Source organism: Ailuropoda melanoleuca, chromosome 2, assembly GCF_002007445.2.
Source record: "Ailuropoda melanoleuca isolate Jingjing chromosome 2, ASM200744v2, whole genome shotgun sequence".
In the NCBI taxonomy this organism is placed as follows: domain Eukaryota; kingdom Metazoa; phylum Chordata; class Mammalia; order Carnivora; family Ursidae; genus Ailuropoda; species Ailuropoda melanoleuca.
Genome location: NC_048219.1, coordinates 99,077,737 through 99,091,876, shown reverse-complemented (window position 1 = coordinate 99,091,876; position 14,140 = coordinate 99,077,737). Strand labels below are relative to the sequence as shown.

Below are 14,140 nucleotides of genomic sequence, written 5' to 3'. Positions count from 1 at the left end.
TTGGTAATTGTTTGTATGATATAATTTTTACCATCATTTTACTTTCTGCTTGTCTATGTCCTATATTTAAAGTGTCTCATTGGGGTGCCTCATCAGTAGACCATGTGACTCTTGATCTCAGGGTCATGAGTTCAAGCCCCATGTTGCGTAAAGCTCACTTAAAAATTTTTAAAATCAAGTATGTCTCATAAGCAGCACATGATTGTTTTCTTTTTAATCTAGCTTAAAAATATTTGTCTTTTAGTAGGAGCAGTGAGTGGAATTTAGATCTACCATCTTATTTCTTTTTTAAAATTTATGACACCATTTATTTAAACCTTTATTTCTCCTTTGGTGTGTGTCTATTTTATGTCTTCTGTTAAACATTTAGTTACATTTCTATTAATTTTTAGTGGTTAATTCAAATGCATCATTGACTTTTGGAGGATACCTGAAATTGGTACCTTTACCATTTCACAAATAATAGAGGAAACTTACAGCGGTGAGTGTCTATCTTCTCTTTGTACTACTGCCGTTAAAGGTTTTACTTCTACATGTGCTACCAGTCCCACGAGCCATAGTTATTATTGTTTCTTCAGTCAATCCTCTTATATCCGGCACATATTTGCCTGCTGGTGCTCTCTATTTCATCCTACAGGTCTGTATTTCCATTTGGGATCATTATCCCTATATTTCTCACAGCATGAGTCTGCTGGTGATAAGTTCTCTCAGCTTTGTTAGTGTGAACATGTCTTTACTTTGCCTTCATTTTTTAATTGTAACCTTTTAAAGCTCTGAAGTAATCACAAAGTTATGGAAAAGTACAAAACGTGATACAAAGAAATGTGTTTTTTTTCTGAACCATTTGAGAGTACTTTGCCAACTCAACATCCCTGAACGCTTTAGCATGTGTTTCCTATAAAGTATTTTCTGGCATAACCACAGTACAACCTTCAAGATCAGGCAGTTAATATTGATGCATTCCCATCTTATCCAAGACCCCATTTAAGATTTGCCAATTGTCCCAATAATGTCTTTAGAAAAGGAATAATGCTTTCGATCAAAAATTTAGTTGTCATGAGTTATCGTGCCTTTTTAGTCTCCTTCAGTCTGGACCAGCTCCTCGACCTTTCCTAACTTTGATACTTTTACAGATTACAGGCTAGATATCTTACGGAATGTCCCCCCCTGTATATTTGTTTGACAGCCTGATTTGTGAGCATTACATTCAGATTATGCATGTTTGGCAGGAATGTCACAGAAGCCATGCTAAATTCTTCTCATTGCATCTCATCAGGTGGTGCCTATCAATGTGGGCCATTACTGGCGAAGCATACTTTGATCATTTGACTATGGCGGGGTCTGCCAGCCTTCTGAACACTGTGAATTATTCTTTTCTCTTTTGTAATTAATAAGTATTTTGTGGGGAGGGACTTTAAAACTATACGAATAGTCTTGGTCCTCATTGAACTTTATTTATTTATTTATATAGATTTGTGGTTTCCTATTTTATTCCAAGGAATGTAATCCAATTTATTATTTATTTTGATTTTCAGATTGTTCCTGATTTAATCAGTGGGAGCCATTTCGAGATAGCTTCTATACCCTTCTGACATGTCCCCATCATTCTTTGAGCATTTCCTTGCATTTTGGACAAGATGTTCCAGATTCATCTTATACTTTCCCTACCCCAATCCTAGAATCAGTCATTCTCCGAGGAGCCCTGGCTTCTTTCTTAGAAACTGTTATTTAGTGGGACACCTGGGTGGCACAGTTGGTTGAGTATCTGACTCTTGGTTTTGGCTTGGGTCATGACCTCAGGGTCGTGGGATCAAGCCCCACGTTGGGCTCTGCACTCAGCACAGAGTCTACTCGAGACTCTTTCTCCTGCTCTCCCCCAACAAAAATAAGTAATCTTTAAAAAAAAATAAAAGAAAAAGAAACTGTTATTTAGAAACCAAAATTTAGGTGTTAGGCATTTTCCTTGCCAATGAGTTGTATCTTCTCTCTGCTTTGTGTGGACAGACCTAGAGAATATGTGTATGTATATATGTAATACATATACAACATTCTAATATCTATTTTGTGTATATATATATAAAATAAATAATATATATAGTATAATATATGTATACATATATATGTAGATAGATAGATAGATAGATAGATGAATCCACTCAGATACATCCTATTCCAAACAAGCATCATAGGGTTTTTCCTAGTTTTCTCCTTTTCTATATTTGTAACTCTCTCTGGCTAAACCTGAACCTCCTCTCTGCAAATGGGGATGACCTCTTCACTGTGCTCAGGATCTGGCTTCCCACATCTGGCTTCCCTTCCATGGGAATGCCTTTCTCATTCTGTCTGGGCTCTGACATCCTGCTCTGGGCCACCACGGCCTCCTCTACTCTCTACACTCTTCACACAAACACATACACACCGCACCTTGTTCTGCCCCACCTAATGAGTTTAGAACTAAATTGCTCAGGAATGGAAGAGAAGAAAAGGGAAGGAAAAGAGGAAGCTGAATTGCCTTTGTTTTCGAAAAAATTTTTTTTGTGGGATAGAACTTCTCTTTCTGCAGTTAAAAATGTCATTCCATTGTCTTCTGGATTTCATAGTTGCCATTGACAAGTTAGCACTATTGCTCCTTTGAATGTAATGTGTTCTATTTTTCTCAGCAGCTTTAATATTTTCTCACTGCCTTTGGTTCTCACCTATGTGTAGTTTTCTATGTATTTCTTCAACTTGGGATTTACTGAGCTTTGCAAATCTATGAGATGATGTCTTTCTCTGATTTTGAAAACTCTTGCCCTTTATCTCTTCAAATATGCTTTTCTTATTCTCTCTTCCTTCCCTTTTCTGAGAATCCAATTATATACATGATTGAACTGATGACTGTGTCCCCAATATGTGTCTTATACTCTGATCTGTTATTTTCATTATTCTCTCTCTCTGTGCTTCAGTTTGAGTATCTTCTATGTACATGTCTTTGAGCTCATTAATTCTATCATCCACTATGCTTAGATTGCTGTTAAATCCATTCAATGAATTCTTAATTTCAAATACTAAGGTTTTTCAGTTCTAACGTCTATTTGAATTTTTATAGATTCTAATTCTCTGCATTAGTCCTCCATCTTTTCCTTCATTTGTCCATCTTTTTCTATGTATTCTTTTATTCTGTTTATCACAGTTATTTTAAAATTTTTGTCCAATAACTCCAATAGCAAAATTATCTGAGTTGTGCTGGTGGGATGAATACCTCCAACCAAAATTTGGTTCAAATGTCAAGACTGATGACATCAAGCACACACCAGGAAAATATGAGAAGATTAATTACTCACATATGAGAATTTCTGGAAAGAGCCTGGAAACTTCCCAAGCAGGTCTAAAAATGACTTGAGGGAGCAGAGAAAGGAGACTGGCTTTGAAGTCATTGGAGGGTGGGGCTAGAGGCCAGTGTTTCCATGCATGGACCAGGGCTTTCATGGTTTAAACTTCCTGCTGAGACTAATGGAGGGAGCAACTAGGCTTTCTTATGAGCTGGCCCAGGTCTAAAACACAAGGGAAGAGGGAGTGGTGGGGTTTAACAGCTGTCAGCATTCAAATATCAAAAATGGAGTCAGACTTTTTACTATAATCTGTGCTGTGGACTGAATGTTTGTCCCCCCTGTCCCTCAATCATATGCTAAAGCCTTAACCCTCATTGTCATGGTATTTGGAAGGGGAGGCTTTAGGAGGTGATTAGATTTAGATGAAGTCATGAGGGTGTAGCTCTTATGATGGGATTAATGCCCTTACAAGAAGAAGAGATACCAGAGCTCCCTCTCTCCACCATGTGAGGACACCGCCAGAAAGTGGCCATCTGCAAGCCAAAAAGGAGACTCTCACCAGGCACTGAAGGTGCCTTGATCTTGGATTTCCCAGCCTCCAGAACCATGAGAAATAAATGTCTATTGTTTAAGCCATCCAGTGTGTGGTATTTTGTTATGGCGGCCCGAGCTGACTGAGACACTCTATCGGTCTGCATCTATTACATTTGTTTTTCTCATGCTTTTTGGTCATGATTTCTTATCTATTCATATGTCTTATAATTTTTTAAAATTGAATATCAGATATTATATATAAAAGTATCATAAAACTTAAAAATCATTATTTATCTTCTCCAAAAAGGATTCTTCTCCTATCTTTTTGGCAGATAAGGTAAGAGGCAAATCACCTCAATCCAATCAGAAATTGAATTGGGCTGGACCTGGATTCCAGGGTTAGTGTACCTCTGGTTTCAGACATCTCAAGAGTGGGACACGGCATGTGTTTCTCGCAGCTTCTTCCTTCTAGCAACTTTCTCCTTCTAGAAGCTTCCTTCTTGTGCATGGCCCTCCTAAGTTTTTGATATTGTGAGGCTGGCAATTCTTTGTCTCCTTGACCTTGAAAGTTCTGCTCTTCTGAGATGCGGAGCTTATCTCTTTACCTCCCTTCAAATGCAAGCAAAATATCTGGCAGATGTCTTGAGGAGGATTCTTTCTATAAGTTTCTTGAAGGATTTTTCCTCTAGTTATATTTTGCTTTTCAAGAACTTAAAAACTCTGCCTTGATAGCCCATCACACCAGCATATCGGGAAAGTTTTGATCTTCATATTCTGTAGTCATTCAGGCTAGTAGTCCACATAGCTGTAAAAATCCCTGCTGGTTTCTCCTTCCACTTTGCCTCTTTGCCTAGCACTCAGTCTGGACACTGACTCAGCAAATGGACTCATCATGGAAGAAAAGTCCTAGTAATCCCAACTCACCTAGGGAGATTTTTTTCCTTCCCAGTAAGTTTGTTGCTACCTATTGCATTCTACCCAAAAGTAGGACCTCTCTAGATGCTTCATTTTCAATGCTACCCATTACAAAACTATCTTTACAAAGAAGGTGGAGAAATGTGAAAACGTGATCACAATAATACAATTTAGCAGATACTTCAACTAGTTGAATAGCTCCAGTGGACTATCAAAGTATTTTTCTTTCTCAATCATGCTAAGGAATTAATGCCTCCCTCCTATCTGGGGAGATTTGAATTTTGAGATTATCATGGCTCAAGCAATGCTTAACTCAACAAAACACTTGTCAATACTGGTGCCTCAGCAATCTAATATGGGTTGAAGGGAGAAAAAAAGGTATATTTGGGCAAGAGACCTTATTGTCATCTTTCAAATCTTTCTTACTTAGCAACTACTGCCTCCGTCTATTCTTCAGTTTGGCTCAGGAGCTGAAGAAACAGTAGAGTAACTGAAAGAGAGTGAGTTTGGATCAGGTGAAACCTTCCTTTTAAATTCCCGTGTCACTTTTGGGAAGTTACTTCACCTCTCTTAAGTTCTGGTTCCCTCCTTTATAAAATAAGACAACCAATGCCTACCTCCTAGGGATGTTGTAAGAATTATATTAGATATAAAGGACCTCAAACACAGGAAACCAGCTACACATTGTTCTCATTGGTTTTCACTGGTCCCAAGTTTACCCATATGCAAAATTAGGATGGTGCCAACCTTCCAGAATTGTTTTGATTCTGCAGTTAAATGAGATCATGAAGGAGAAGGGATTTGTAAATGCAAAATGCTGTGCAAGGAGATTTGGTGCCTGTGTTAGAGGTGGCTCTTTGGGTCGCTGAGCCACCAAGTGACGGGTCTCATAGCAAAGTCCAAAAGCCTTTCTGGTTACTTTTTGTTTCTAGGGCCTCTTCCCTATCAGTGCATCCTCAATTCCACCTGTCTTCAAACGGTTGCAGGGTGCCATCTCGGGTGGGAAACCTACTTGGAGCTGGCTAAGCCGGGACCTAGTGTGCTGGTACCTCAGTGCACCCTCAGAACCCAGGGAGCTGCTGCTGTCCACCTAACGGCTAGGATATGCCCACCCAGTCCCATTAGGTTGCCACATGGTGCAGTGCTTTGAATCACACAACGCAGTGATCAAATCCCACCTCTGCATGACTAGCTGTCTGACCCTGGGCAAGTCCCTTCAACTTTCCGCCATCAGTTTCCTCATTCTTGACCCGGGGATACAATAATATCTACCGCAGGACTATTGTAAGTCCTGAAGGAAAATAACAACAGGAAGCCTGGGGTACATGGGAGACACCCGCGATTGGCAACTATCACTCTGTCCGGGTCCCTGGCACCTCCTGCGTCCATGTGCCCGACTTTGTGCCCACTCAGTGCCAACATTCCACTTTCCCTCCAGCCGAATCTCTTTCTACGCCCCACACTCCCTAAAGATGGCGCCTCCCTGCTTCCCCACCGCCTAGGCAACAGAGGGCGCCGCTCACAGGGGCCGGGCTGGGGGCCGGCGGAGCCAATGGGAGTGCGGGAAGGAGGCGGAGGAGCCAATGGGCACGGCGGCGGGGCCGGGGGCGGGCCAAGCGCTCCTCTCTGAATGCCTGGAGTGTCGGGGCCCCTGGCCCGGCCTGCGCTTTCCTGGCCGTGATTGGGCAGGACGCCAGGCCCGCCAGCGGCCTCCACCCTGCTTCCCAGCCCGGAGAGCGTGAATAAATTAGGCTATTCTTAGTAGGGCCTGAAAAGGAGCCCTTTCTGTCTAATAAGAAAGACAAAGTTTTTAAGTATCTGTTTCTCAAACCCAAACAGTACAGTTAATGTGGGTCTCTGGGTTCCGAGGTGGAGGAACCCAAGCGCCCCGGGGTGCTGGGTATCCCCAAGGGGCCACTCGGCCAAGAACCAGGGGGTCTCTGCTCTGCTAGGCTTTGGAGAAGAGAACAGATCATCTTTGGGGTCAGGGCAAACAGGCGTGCTGGCCGCAGGCGCCTGCTTATGGAGGGCCGGGCTCCGGCCACCAGTGGCCCCCACGGACCTTGGGACATCTGCCCCCGCCCTACCAGGGCCCGGCTAATTCTGCCCCTTTGGACCGCCTCTGTGCACTCCCCACCCACCATCCCCGCTTCTGGCCTCCTCTCTGCTCCTCACACACACCCAGCCTCCACTTGCCCCGTTTTCCCACCTGGCTCCTCCTTCTCGTCCCTCGGGCCTCGGCTTCCCTGAGCATCCACCTGCCGGAGAGCTCTCCCTCCCCATCACTGTCCATCACATCGTCCTGCATGGCCTTTACAGTGCTTATCCCAGCATGAAACCATTCGTTCATCTGGACATTGTCTCCTCCCCAACCAGAGTGTCAGCTCCACCAGGGAAGGGAGCATGCTGTCTCATTCAATCCTGTACGGGCAGCACAGAGTAGCCCCTCAACAAATTGGTGTTGAATGAATGAATCCAAAATATGGTCCTTAAATGCCCAAGGCCCTTCCATAACTATTCTTGTTGCAGATTGATGAGTCCAACCAGCCACCTTATTCTCTGCACCCACCTGGAGAAATACCCATGGCTGGGGGTAGAGATATTGGGGTATCCCGTACTGAACACCAGCGTGAGAGAGGCTGGGGCCCAAGCCTCTCTGTATGGCTCTCTCTCATATAACGAAAACAAGGGGAAGCTCCGGCCAACATCTCAGAACTTGGGAATTTTCTAGAACTGTTGTGAACTAGGTGCTCAGAAATCCCTGAATATCTTGATATTTAGTTGACTTGAGGGTATCTACACCTGGTAAAATAATAAGGAAAATGACCGTGATATACTGAGTTCCTATACCAGGCATGTTCCCTGTCTTAGCTCAGGCTGCTGAAATGAAATACCAAAGCTTGAATGGCTTAAATAAGACGTTTATTTCTCACAGTTCTGGAGGCTGGGAAGTCCAAGATCAAAGTGATAGCAAGTTCAGTTCCTGGCGAGACCCACATCCTGGCTGGTAGATGGCCACTTTCTCTCTGTGTCCTCACATGACAAAAGGCAGAGAGAAGCAAGGTCTCTGGTGTCTTTTCTTATAAAGACACTAATTCTGTCATAGGGGCCCCATCCTCATGACCTCATTTAAACCTAATTATGTCCCACAGGCCCTACCTCCAAGTACCATCACATAGCAGGCTAGGGGTTCAACATATGAATTGGGAGGGAGGGGGACACAAGCACACAGTTCATAACACTCCCTACATCAACTCTAATCTCTACAGAAATACCACAACGTAGGTGATAAATCTCATTTAGTAGAACTTTGAGGTGCAGGGAGACGATGGGGGAAACTTACTCAAGGTCACACACTGAAACCAAAGGTCAGTGTCCTCCTTCTGTAGTAAGCTGCCCCCGCACACCTGCTAGCTAACCCCTATCACACAGAGATCACTCCTGGGGTCTGGTTAGCCTGGCCACTAAGTGATAGAATTTGTTGCTGAAAAAAAAAAAAAAAAACTCAGAAAAGTAACACCCTGGATCGGATGGAATCTTTTGCCCTAAGCATCCCATTTTGGACTTGCTCATTTATTTCTCCATTCCACAAAGATTGGCGAGTATGTACTCTGTGCCCAGATTACGGCAATGTACAAGAGAGCATGACCGCCCCTGGCTGGGCTGACACTCAGTAGGGAGAAGACAATGAAGAGACAAGCTAGCAATTCCCATGGGGTTAAGTATCATAAAGCAAATATACAGAGTGATGAGTATAGAGCAATGAGGAGGGAGAGGTCCCCTGCCTATGGGTGGTCAGGCGGGCCCCTTGGAGCAGGTGACAGGACAGAGACTCCAAGAAGGATAGAGCTTGACCACTCTTGGCACAACTGCTCCTGAATTTCAAAGTCACACCTGTGGAACCCGAGACCCTCTCTCTACTCAGAAGGGGACTCCAGGTGGGCCTCACAGCACAAGGCCCAGCAAGACCCCAGCGTGTGCTGTTTCTGTGTCCACAGTGCCTCCCCCACCTCCACCTTCCCCACAAGGGCCACCACCCCCCCAACACCTCCCCTTTGTTTCTTTATTTATTTTACCACATCTGAGGAGTTTTTAATGGGAGAGAAGGACTAGGAATGGGGTTGTTTGAGGACAAGGAAATGAGCCACTTGCTGTGATGAATGTTCTTGAAAAGCAATTTCTTTTTTCACAGGTAGCTCGCTGGGCTTGGGAGCAAAAGTGCTTTGGCTGCCTATCAAATACTAACAGAGGCTAACTGTTTTCTCGGCACTTCTCTCTCCCACACACGCTCACTTGCGCCTCTCCCTACACATGACAGAAACGACATCAAGTTCAAGGGCTCTGGGGAGGGGTGGGGGTGGGGTCTCCTGCCAGGATAAAATGGTGGCTGTTTTCATGGTGCCCAAGGACCTTCTTCCTGCCCCCCCACCCTCTCCCTTCTCTGCTCATTTTTTTCCAAGCAGCGACCACACTGTAGGGACATCTCTGTCCTGCTGGGAGGTAGAAGGAGGGGGTCCCCAGGAAATCAGAGATCAGGTGGGACTCCTGAAATCCAGAGCAGCCAGGAGCTCACACGGGGTCTCTCTGAAGTTTAGCAAGAGGGAAAATAATCCCGCACCTTTGCCCCTGGGCTCCAACAACATCCTCCCACAAGAGCCTCCATATTCACATTGTGAGGCCTCACTTCTTGGTTGTCCTCAGTTTACTCAGACATGATCTTTTCCCCCTAAGGATGGACTCGCAGGCCTCATAGTGTACCTTCGGGGAACGTCTCTCAGATGGTGTCAACACAGAAGCCACTGATGTTCCGTAAGTCGCCGGAACCCTGCTTTTGCCAAATGATGGTTGTGCTTGGCTATCTGAGAGAGTATTTTAAATCCTTGGGAAATATGACAGCTAAAGCAAAACAAGGGATTAGGTTTCCAGCTGGGCCCACGCAGAACTAGTGAAAAATTACAATGTCTGAAACTGACTGTTGTAAGAGTCTGAGTTTCAGCAATAATTCCAGGAAGCCGGAAGTCTCCTGCTAGTACACATCCTGTAAGGACAACAGGACCAAACTCTACCTCTCTCTCCTGCTCCCCTTTGAGCTGACTCCTGCTTATAGATTTGCCAAAGGGACAGTGGTCATAAACAAGGGGCCAGCTGGGGGGTGACTCAGCCTGGACAGGCAAGTAGACATCACTGTCTAATCATATTACAGATGTGTCTGGAAACATGACTTCACTTCCACAGCAGAGTGCTGGGATTAGGAATTTGGGTTTGTTCTCCTGAAGAGGGAGTGACATTTCTCATCTCAGTCATAGGGCAGAGAGACCTGTATCCCCTACGAAAAGAACCTGAGACAAGTAGCAGGGTGTGGACTTTCTTTTGCCCACTCTGCCAGCCCCAGTTCTGGAGCTTGGACAGGTCTCTAGACTAAGGCCCCCAATTCCAAATTCTGACAGTGGCTGCGGAGGAAGGCAGGGCATGGAAGGGTCAGGACTGTGTTCTCCTCCTTCCTTCCGGGATGGTGGTGGCCAGCCTTCAAAGATGGCCTCCGCTGAGCATCGTCTCCTTGCGACTAGCTTTTGAATAGCAGAATGTGACAGAAGCGATGTTTGTACTTCTGAAGTTAAGTCATAAAAAGCCTTGCAATTTTGCCAGGGTCTCCCGGGTCGTATATCTGGAAGTAGCCAGGCTCCATGTAAGAAGTCTGACTACTCCGAGACCGCCATGATGGGAGGAAGTCTACACAGCAGGGCCATGTGGAAAGAAAGCTGCCCAGCTAGTCCCCATTCTCTCAGCCACCGACAGGCCATGCTGGGTGACCTGTCCAACTGAGCCTCAACCCTCCAGCTCCACCCACCAACCAACTGCAGCCACAAGAGAGACCCCAATAGAAAATGGCTCAACCGAGGCCAGTCAACTCATGAAAAAAAACAAATGCTACAGTAGGCCAGTAAGTCTCGGAGTTCTTTGTAATGTAGCAAGAGAAAGCCAGAACAGAAATCCTGGCATGGAGAGGGAAGAGGTTTGCAAGGAATTTCCCAGTTCTAGCTGACCAATGGTTTCAGCACTGGTTTTCAAACCGGCTCAGCTAAGGAATCTTTTGTCCATTGAAATCATAATCAGAACTGTGATAGGTAGCAGAAATAAAAGCACAGCCGCTCTCATTCTGAAAAGGAGGGAGGCCCAGACCAATCTCTCCTTTGCCCACGTGCCCCGCAGCCGCGCCTGGGAAATAAATGAGACCTCCACCTAATCCCCCAGGACTCTCACTCTTGTTCTCCTGTCTTTCTTCCTGAAAAAGCAAAGACAAAATTTTTTAAATTTTTTTTAAAATTAAAAAAAATAAAACAACAACAAAGAAAAAAAAAAACCCACAATAGACTTTCTTCATCCACACTCCCCTGGTCCAGAGGGGATCCTGGCCACAGCCTGGAGTTGTGCCCACAGTGGCCTTGAGGGGCCTCCAATACCTCTGAAGGTTACACACTCTGAGGACCTTCCCTTTCTTAGCAGGTGGGAGATGCCCCGGGTGGCTCCAGCACCCATGTTCTCTGACGACACCTTGTCTTCCTTCACCAAAAGACACCAAGGTCACAGTCTGGCTGGCCCTCCTGAGATGCTAGGACACCTCTTTTGCCAAAAGACATGGTTGTCAAGAGACATTGTTATCAACCTCTGCTTCCAGCCCACCATTTAAGTAGAAAAGAGACAAGTATATCCAATCTCTGTTGTCCTAATGGAGAAACTGAGGCCCAGAGAGGTTCACGTTCTCTGTAAAGCAGGAGTAGAGATCTCTCCAGCCCCACTCTCCACCTGTTTTCCCAGCAGCGTTAGTTGCTTCACCACCCTTGTGTGTATGAAGGCAGTGGCCAGAGCCCTGAAGGGAGCATACACTTCTCTTCCAAAGCCAAGCCAAGCTGCACCCCAACTCTTCCTACAGACCTCACCAGGCACAGTGATGGCCACGGCCCCCTCCCCACCTGGGTTATCCTGGCTGAAGCTGGAGCCTGTGAGTCCTTCCAGGACCAGGTGATTACCCAATAGCCATGGCCCTCCCCACCCTGAGACAGTATGTACTGCATAGATCTCGTGCCCTTTTCATCCTTATCACCAGTACCCCCAAACTCTGTCTGCTCATCTTCTCAGGGAGAGCAAGCACTTGCCTAATAAGCACTTGACTGGTCTCCAAAGCCAAGGTTTGTTCCAATGGATTTGACTTTCAACCTCCCCACGTCTCCTTGAAAAGATGAACCGTGCTTTTGTACCACAGGACATGCCAGGAATAGCTCACATAGACTGCTTTCGGGAGGGGGTTTCATGAGGAAGAGGCCACAGAGAAACCAGACATCTGAAAGGTGTCATTAGGATGATAAATGCCTTTTTCCATGGTGCCTTGGGCAAGCCGTTGAACTTTTTTATCTCTTCCACGGGGAGGTCACTATGTGAGAGTGTCCTGTGCTCCTTTGGCCAGGATGAGCGCTCTGGGACCACACTCACATCCTTGCGAATGGGTGCAGAGCAGGACCTCAGAAAGCTCTGTGTCTGGCGAGCTCAGTGCATCCTGCCTGAAAGCAGGGCTTGAGCAAAACAGACAAGGGTCCCTTCCAGGCTACTATGGCCATGTCACAGCCTCCACCCCCGCTCCCCACCATCACGTTTCCCCCAAACCAGCAGATTCCCATGCTCCCCTCGGCAGCACATATACTAAAATTGGAATGATACAGAGATTAGCATGGCCCCTGGGCAAGGGTGACATGCAACCCAGCAGATTCTCCCTACGGTCTGCAACTTCCCATCAAGGGAAAAATCCCAACAGCTAAGCCAGATTTCTGACCAATTTAGAAAGGTCTGAACACACTACACTAACAATAATAACTACCAATGACCCAGTCACTGTAGTGACCAAGGGCTGTGTCAGGTGCTCAACAATGCCTGCAAAGCAGTATTGGCCATCTCGTTAGCCCAGAGGCTTTTAGAGAAGTTAGGAAACTTGCTGCTTTGTAAGTAATGGCAGAGGTGGGATTGGAAACCATGTATGTCTAGCTCCAAACTCGCCATGCCCTTTCCATTAGCAATTTTGCTGGTGTGATTGAGAGGGTGGGACTTTGCTATGACAGAAATAAGAGCCTGGATTCAAGGCCTGGGAGGAACTGGGTCAGTCTGAACCAAATTACAGGGGGCAGCAGCCTCTGCCTCCCAACCAGCGTTCTCTGGCAGGCCCCAGGCAGATGTGGAGGGGGTGGAACCTGGGCGGTCCTTGGGAAGCCTCCTGTGCCCCCTTCGGGGACCCATGGGGGGAAGGGAATTAGGAGCTGAGGCCCTTCTAGGTGATGGGACCATCGCCATAGGAACTTGGTGATCCTTAGAAAAAGCCCATGAGATGGGTGTTGCTTCGCCCATTTCACAGATGGGTAAATAGAGGCTCAGCAGGGTCAAAGAACCCAAAAGACGTGCAGAGTCCATGCCAGACCTGTTAATTGCAAGGACTGTGTTTTCCCACTCCTAGCCCACGCTGCCTCTGCATGGAAAGAGGCTGACTTTGACCCCAGCGGGACCCAACTTGCTGTTAACCAGAGCTGGGTATCAACCTCTCGAGGCACTGACCAAACAAGACCATGTGATAGCTGCCTTGCAACTGAATCACCTTCAGGATTGCATGGGATCCCATGGGCATGATCTTATGATTGAAAAGAACAATTTTTAATTCTCTCAGTGTCCAGAGATGGGTTCTGCTGCTATGCTTAAAAATTCCTTTTTCCTCTTTTGGTATGTTAAACCTCCCCTGAAATATTATAATTATCCATGTTTACACTATCGGCTAGCTTTTTAAGGTCTTTCTGTGTAAATACAGCAAAGATAAATTTCAGGCGAAGTCCCGTCTGAATTATTCCAAGCCTGAAATGCTGCGGGGTCCATGTGAATGGGCTTCGACGGTACCATGAGTCTCGAGAGGAGGAATACATTACCCCTGACCTTTCCAAGAGGAGCTCAATGGCAAGCGCCATCCACTGGGAAACTCTGATTGGACGAGGCTTTCCATGTCGCCCACCTGGCTCTGTGACTCAAGGCTCGCTCCAGGAGCCTGGAGGTGAGCTCGTGCTCCAAAAAGGGCAGGCACATGCCAGGGCTTGCTCCTGAATCCGTGCTAGATGTCTTCAGTTTGCAGCCTGGGGCCACCCTTCGCCCACCCTGCTCTCTGCCCTGGAACAGAGCCCTGTCTGCTTGGGACCAACGGGTTGGGTTTGGCCATGGGAAGCCCCAGCGGGAGATGGGAGGGAGGACATTGAGATGGGGATATTTCTTTCTCGTAGCTTCTGTCTGAGCAGATCCCCCAGGCTGGCAATGCTCTCCACACAGTGTCATGGACTCCCTCCCCTCACCCCCAGCTT

At 46.2% G+C, this 14,140-nt stretch overlaps 1 non-coding gene across 1 annotated transcript; it reads left to right on the top strand.

The window, feature by feature from the left end:
- The first annotated feature begins 12,431 nt into the window (after positions 1-12,431).
- Positions 12,432-12,536, top strand: LOC117801256. The gene has a single exon (XR_004623781.1). It is a non-coding gene; the product is annotated as a U6 spliceosomal RNA (small nuclear RNA).
- The last annotated feature ends 1,604 nt before the right edge of the window (positions 12,537-14,140 follow it).